This window comes from Rhinolophus sinicus, chromosome 14 (assembly GCF_057876585.1).
Source record: "Rhinolophus sinicus isolate RSI-liver-muscle chromosome 14, RSI-T2T, whole genome shotgun sequence".
NCBI lineage: Eukaryota > Metazoa > Chordata > Mammalia > Chiroptera > Rhinolophidae > Rhinolophus > Rhinolophus sinicus.
Window position 1 is genome coordinate 103,185,867 of NC_142514.1, and position 7,483 is coordinate 103,193,349.

The window sequence follows — 7,483 nt, forward strand, 5'->3', positions numbered from 1 at the left end:
CTCCTGCATGGGCAAAAATGGGGATGAAATCCCAATTTGGCCCCAGCCACATGCCTGGGAAGTCTTGGCATTAATTAGGCTGGAGGGAAAATGGTGGAGGTGTAGGACTGAGGCCCAAGGACCGACCAGCCAGCCAGCCACTCCCCCACACACCCCCAAGTCCCCCCACCCCACCCCCACCCCCGGCAGCTGCCGGAGTGTAGGGCGTGACTCCCTCTGCCTCCAGCAGGGCCTGGCCACATGCTTCACCTGGGAGGAGTACTCAGGAGTGAGAAGGAAAGCCTATGTACACCAGCCTGGTTTCTCTCTTCCGACTCATCAGACTCTGTGGAACGGGGCTGTTGCTGCTGTCTGAGTCCCCCAAATGCCACAACTGTTGGTATCTGATGTAGATAGTGTGCATTTGTATATTACTTTGAAGCTAATTTGCATTAACTTCTTCGAATGACAGAATGTATAGAAATCCCCCAATTTCGATGACTGCATTCCCACTGCACAAAGAAACACAGTGGTCCCTGTAGGCTGTACTCAGGAATTCCAACCCAGATGGATGGAGAAGAGATTTCCTAAGAGCCTTGCATCAACCAGGCAACAGGGAGAGAAGAAGGGATCCAGGTGTCCCACCAGTTTGGGTCTGATTGCTCTGACATCTATCTTCAAGTAGGGCTAGGGGGTGGGTGATGGAGGGAGGAAGAGGGAGCTTTTGAAATGTCTTTATTGATTTTGCGATTCAGGCTAGGAAGCCAGCGGGGGGAAGTGTATGAAGAGTAGGGTAGAGGAGAGGGAGCAGCTTTGCAGTCTAGGCGGGTTTTGCAGAAGGGCAGAGGCCACACCCCAGAGCCATACAAGACAGTCAGCTGGGTGGGCTGCCCTGCTGCAATGGGCACAGGCCCATGCGGACTGCTCCATGTTGTCATCCGGTGGACATATGTAGGGACACACTTTCCTCCCTTGGGGCTTCCTACCCCTTTGCTGGCTGTGCTCTTCTATCTTCTTTCTGTTCCTCTGGTAAGTATTTGCCCCCTTGGAAAAGACCTGCTTTCCCTCTCTCCCCAAGCAGGGCTATCAGATGCCTCTGTTTGGGTCCGGATGGGGGCTCTGAATTTCCTCCTGTGCTGACTAAAAGGGAATAACTTCACCTCTGGTTGGGGACAGAGAGGTTACTTGTCTCCATGCTTGGAGTTTCTCCACCTTCTCCCTAGGCTCTCTGGGACCCTGAACTTGCCTGTGATTAGAGAGACCATTTAATTTATTGTCCTAAACCTGGACACTTCTGAGAATGAACAGCGTGTGTGTGTTATGAATAATGACGCCAACGTAGCAGGTGTAAACCAGGACGGTCCCAGGTAAATTCCTGCAGCTCCTGGTGAGCGTAGTTCCAAGGGTCTGCTGCCTTCCATGCATCCCTCAGGTGAGGTGTGGGAGACAAAGGTGGCCAGCAGAGGCTGCTGTGGCTCTAGTTGTGTGTGCAGGTCTCACTGCCAAGAGCTCCCTATGCCAGTCAGAGGCCAGGGATCAGACAGCTGGGTGAAGCTGGGTGTGGTAAGGGCTGGGGGGTCCCCTCAGTGAGGACGGAGCGGACAGTGAAGTCTGGGTCCATCAGGGCCTGGTTTACAACGTGGTAAGAAGGCTGTGTGCTGCCTCTTGTTGTGGGTGGGGACACAGCCCAAAGCCCTGGGGCCCAGTTTCTCAAAAGCTCCCTGTCATTACTGGATTGGACTGTGTCTCTCTTGAATCCTGGCAATTTTTGTCCTGCCCCTTCAGGCAAAGACTGAGCCCCCTGGGTTCCTGGTCCTACCAGCTCCTGGGCTGTTGCTTCCTAACTGGATTAACACTCAGCTGGAGGGCTCATGCATCAGCCCAGGAAGAATCTGTGGCCAGAGTGGACCCAGGAATGCCTGGAAGCTTCTCTTCTTGGCCTTGTTGACTGAGTTGCAGGTGAGCATTGCAGAGCAGCTGTGGGATCCTGGGAAGGAGACGGCTCTCCTGGAAACTTCAAGCCGTCCTCCTCTCACCCAGCTCTAACTCTGGCAGCAAGACCCCATTTTCTTCTTCCCCATCCAGGGGACTTAGGTGAGCTTGACCCCTAAGTGCACAGCTGGGAGACCTTGAGGGAGGAAGGGATTTCTGTAGTAGGATGCGTTCCTTCCCCTGTTCTGGCCTGGGGAGAGCCTGGGTTGCTGAGTGGAGTTTGATTCCCCCAAGATGGCCTGACCCTGGGCTGCTGGCTCACACCAGTGAGCCACCCCCACCCCCACTCACCTGAAGGGAGCGGCCAGTATCCGACTTTGCAGACCCCATGCTGGTGATCATACCCTTTGTCCTCAGTGACGATAAGTGGGGAGGTGTTCTAAGCAGGCTTCAGGGAGAGCTGCCCTGCCTAAGCAGAGAATTCTGGAGCAGCAGTGGGTATCCAGGGCAGCCACTGGGATTACCATGGCAACAGAGGCAAGGGAAAGCGGTGGGGAGGCAGCGCCGTCCCTCTTCTAGTCTGGAGCTGATTCCTGTGCTGGTCAGAGAAGGGCTTAAGGTTTGTAGGGAAGGGAGAGAGAAACCCATTGCTGTCCTGATAGAGGGCACTGTGCCCCTGCCCCTTGTCAGTGGAAACCCGATACTCCTGGCAGGGTCTGCCAAGAGCCCAGCCTGGGCAGAGGGTCTGCTGGTGTGTGGAGAGGCGGTATCTCTGAGGGCTTGGGGGAAGATTTGTTTTCTCAGTCCATCTGAGGAATGGCCATGAGTTTTAGGCTGCTCCAGCCAGCTTCTCTACCTGGAGGACACTGAGCCATCAAAGTTAACCTAGGCCGGTAACCAGGGATCAAACACTAGCCTATAATGTGCTTTCCAACTTCCCCTTGCAAAAAGCAACCTGTTTGGAAAAGAAAACGTAAGTGCTTTTCTTGATCTCTGGCCCACTTAGCCAGTGTGGTCCCTCCCTCCTCTGTTCTCTGCCCCCTCCTCACTCATCACCTCTACTCTTTAGGCAAGACTGGGTTAACCCCTCAATGCCAGGTTTGGGGTGGTGGGGGAGGGGGTTGCTGTTGCCTCCTCCAGACAGGCCCTCCTCCCAGCGCAGTTGTCAGGAGCACAGAGCCGGCCAAGTCCAGTGCCTGCCAACCTCCTCCCCACCCTCCCTCTGGCTGCCAAATCTGACTTTGATTAGCGTGTGGAGGGGAAAGAAAGCAGGAAAATAGAATATTAAAATCTTAATTCAATTTAAAACACTGTCATTCACAGGCATGCCAAACAGTGAGATGACTAATTATTATGCAAATGAGGCAGATAGAAAAGTGATTAATAATTGCACAAATTAAAAATTATTGTAAACATCCTGTGACGAGCGATAAGTCCGATGGAGAGGCGAGGGCGGTGGGCCGGGGAGGCCGTGGTGGAGCTGGCTCCTGCATCCTTATTTCCTCATTAGGGGGTTTAATTAGCACCCGATGATGGGGCTCAGTGCTGCCTGGGTGGAGGAGTGGGCAGCAGGGCCAGCGGGCTGTGCTGATCCTCAGCCCCTCTCCTGCGCCCCCTCATTGCCCGGTGGACAGGCTGGAGCTGGCTAAGCAAGACCGTTGGGGGAGGGGAGGCAGGCCAGCCCCTGTGAAGGGACGTGAGCTGGGCACAGCTTCTCTGATGCTTTCCACTGGCCTGTCCCAGCTGCGACCTCATGTCTGGGCCAGGGGAGATGGTGAGGAGGCCTCCGGGTGGGGGACTAGTGGGCACGTCCTGGCTCAGCCAGCAGGTTCCTCAGGGCTAGTGAAGGGACACAGCACACTGCAGTGCTGGACCTTCCCAGCCAGGGGGGCAGGTACCTGATGCTGGCTTCATGGCTGTCCAGGCACAAGTTCCCTGACTCGGGGGCCACAGAAGAGCTAAGCCAGTGCCCTGAGCCCAGTGCCTGGCCTTCTCCATGTCCAGCCAGGGGGCATGCATAAGAGCTCCTTTGGCGTGGGTTCACTCGGTGGCTCAGGCTGGGGCAGAGGTGGCCGAACTCCTCTGGCCAGCAGCGCCCCTGGTGCTTTGCAGGGCATGCAGCCAGCCTGGGCCCTAGCCACTGAGGTCGGGCGGCAGCTGATCTAATCTTAACAAAACATACCTGCTAGCTGGAGCACAGCTGCCTCCGCCAGGCCCTGGGGCCCTAAGCCCTGAGCAGGCAGGATAGGGCTGCGGCTAGGCCTACGGTGAGGTGGCTCACCCATCCCACTGCTCTCCCCCAGTTACTATGGGTCTTCAGGAGGTGCATTCCCACAGCTAGAGAAGACCCCAGAACAAACTGGGAGGTCAAGGTCCTGGGGAAGTGTTCTTGCCATTCAAAGGAACAGTGGGTACTGGAAGTGGGGAAGGCTTCTGGGAAGGGCTAGGCCGGGGAGACTCAGAAAAGAGGGCAGGGGTAGGAAATAGAGACAACAGGTTATTCAAGCCTTTATCTTTTCCCCAAGGATCCCAGATTTCCTAACTGCATTACCACCAAGGGCTAAGGAGCTGAGGAAGGCCCAGCCTGTGTGTCCCCAATTTCTCTTTCTGAGACTCAGATGCATAGTTATATTCCCCTCCCCCTCGGGGGGTTTGGAAATGAGGAGGAATCTCTTCTGTTTTATTAGTCCTAGTCCAGGCTTAATAACCTGCACACAGCCTTGTCACCATGACCAGCATGGGCTAATGTCCCCCCATCCTGGTGTCCTGCCTTCACTCTAGCCCCAGGATTTTCTCTAGGCCCGTTCTGATTCCTAGAGTAGGATGTTTTTTTTTCCTACTGGGACACCAGTGATATCTGCTTGAAACTTTCCAGACTCTGAAGCCTCTTCCTGTACTGTGAGCTGTGTACCCACAGGCAGCGACCTCCCCCGTCCTCCTCCTCCGTCGCCCCTCCCTGACCGCCCCTCCCTACTGCCTCCTGCCCTGTGCTTCCTTGAACCCGTTCTGGGTTCTTATGCGGTTCCTCCTCTTGTCTTGGGTCTCCCAAGGCAATTCTGAGGCAGCAAAGGGTGGTGGGATGGGCACTGATTCTGTGTGACCTTGGCAGGTGGCTTCACATCTCCGAATCTGTTTCCTTGCTATAATGGGGAAGATATTACAACCTCGTGAGATTTTTCCCTGATCCTTTCCCATAGTCCTCCATCCAGTTATTCGATTGAGACACTTCTTTGTACCCGGTGCTGGGGATACTAAGCTGCAGACAGTCTCAAGAACTCATGGGAGACAGACAAGGGAACAGCATGTGCAGAGGCCCAGAGGAGGGGGAGGAAGAGAAGCTTAGAGTCTGGCAGGGAGTTGGGATGACTAGAGGGTGGATTGTGCTGGGCAGCCGTAGGGCTGATGGGCCTTTTGTTCCATGGGATTTTGATACTGTTTTGTGGGCTCTGAGGAGGCAGGAAAGGGCCTAATGCAGGATGCAGGCGTGATCAGAATGGTGTTTTTGGAAGACCGTTTTGGCGGCAGTGTGATGGGCATGGCTGGAGGCAGGGCTCCCACCAACAGCATACTGCAGTGATCTGCATGGGAGATGACCAGCTGTGGCCGTGGTGTGTGGCCTGAGAGCCACAGGAGGAGAGATCCGTTGTGAGGCAGAAAAGGCAGGATCTGGCCTTGGAGTGCCCGTGAGAGCTGAGGGTCCAGGATGACACCGAGCTTTCTGGCATGGAGGCATGCTGTTCCCTGCGAAGAGGCATCTAGGGAAGGAGAGATGATGCTGTTGCCTGGGGACACGGGGGTGAGGGCTAAACCAGGTGAGTCACTTGGCATGCAGTAGGTGCTAAATACCTGCTAGTTGAAACCGAACATGCTCAAGTTTGGGCCTTTGTCTGTCTTGCCTTTTTATCTTCTCGCTCTGACCCACCCAGGTCCTGCAAAGGAGCCTGGCCCTTTCTGGGAGCTTCACCCCCACCTTCCACCTTTCAAGGTTGGTTGGTGGCCATCTGCGTTGTGCTTTGCTGCTCAGCTATGCCTGCGTTTCCATCGTCTCCCCCACAGACCCCTGTGAAATGGGGAGTGCCCGCATGTGACCCAGTGGCACGGACTTGGGTTGTCGTTAGCTCTGTTCTGTGCCACACCATGAGGAGAAGTCCACTCTCTGCTGAGGGCTTCTGGGCACGTCCTGGGTCTAAGTCCTTTCTAGATCCCTGTGCTTGAGCTCCTGGATCACAGAGGAGGCTTTGTTGTTGATGAGACCCCTGCCCAGCCCCACTGAGTCTCACTGCCTCAGCCCTGAGAGGGTCCTGCCTGCCCAGGGCCCCACTCTGTCCTCTCACCCTGAGGGTGGAGGTAGGGCCTGGGACTGAGGTTGGGGGAGACTGACACCAGACAGGGCTCCCCGCGGTCAGGCAGAGCTGCTCCCCTCTTCAGGAGTGATTTTCCAGACCAGGCCGCACATTCCCTGAAGCTGCCACCATACCTGGGAAGCACAAAGAGGTAGTTGCGGCCCAGTCAAGCCAGTTTCTTCCTCTTCCAGTGCAGTGTGGCCCTGCTTCTGGCTCCCTGGGCAGGCTGCACTCCTACCCACCCATGCCCCTTGTCAAGAGAAGAGCAGCTTAGAGGAAATCATGAGTGCCCCCACAGGGAGCCCCTAACAATCCGCAAAGGGTCCCAGTTGGCATTATGTTCTCTCCAATTTCAAAGTGACCCAGGAGTGCCCAGGCCTGTGCTTTTGCTCGCAGTGACACCTGGAGAGTTTCCCAGTAACCTTCCAGTATGTCCCCAGCAACTCTCACTGCACTCTCATTGTGCACCAGTATCTCTCCAGTGGGATCCTTGTAAGGCCCCTGGAACTTGTGGTTACTTGCATGGAATCCCCGGAATACTCTAGTAACTGCCAGTGAGTTCCCAGTAGTGCCCAGTTTGCTTGAACTACACCACAGTGGACTTCTAGTGATACCTCAGTGTGTGCCCAGGAGCTCCTGATTGTCCCCCAAGAATATTCCAGCATGTTCCCAGAATGCACCAGCACATGGCACCAACATCTCACTTTTCCTGCAGGATTTTTAATAGATTCCATCAGTTTCCAAAGTGCCCCTCATCCCTCACCAGTGCCAGCTAGGGATGGTGCCTAGAGGAGGATATGCTATCCCTCCACTCCCTGGGTTCTGCCACCAGGAAGTGAGAGAAGTTTCCAGTGGGAGGTGGTGGGGGAGGGAAGAGGAATGGAAACTACTTTTGTTGAGTGGCAACTACGTGTTCGGCATTTTGTTTGTGCGATAAACCACAGGTGGGTAGTATCCCCATGAAACTCTTAGAACGAGAAATGGTCTTTCCCAGAGTCGGTAAGTGGCAAGGAGCAACCCGAAGGCGGCGCTGTTGGCTCCCACTACATCCTGTCTGTCCAGAGCCTGCAGAGAACCGGGAAGACAGATACCCGCAGCGAGACACACAGGGTTGGGGGGTTGCGGGCTGCGGCAGTGGGCTCTGGGTGCCGTCCTTCCCTCCCTACTTCGTTTTGTCAGTTCCCAGCAAAGAAAGGAAGACTGCTTAAGCTTTCGTTGGAGTGAAGCTC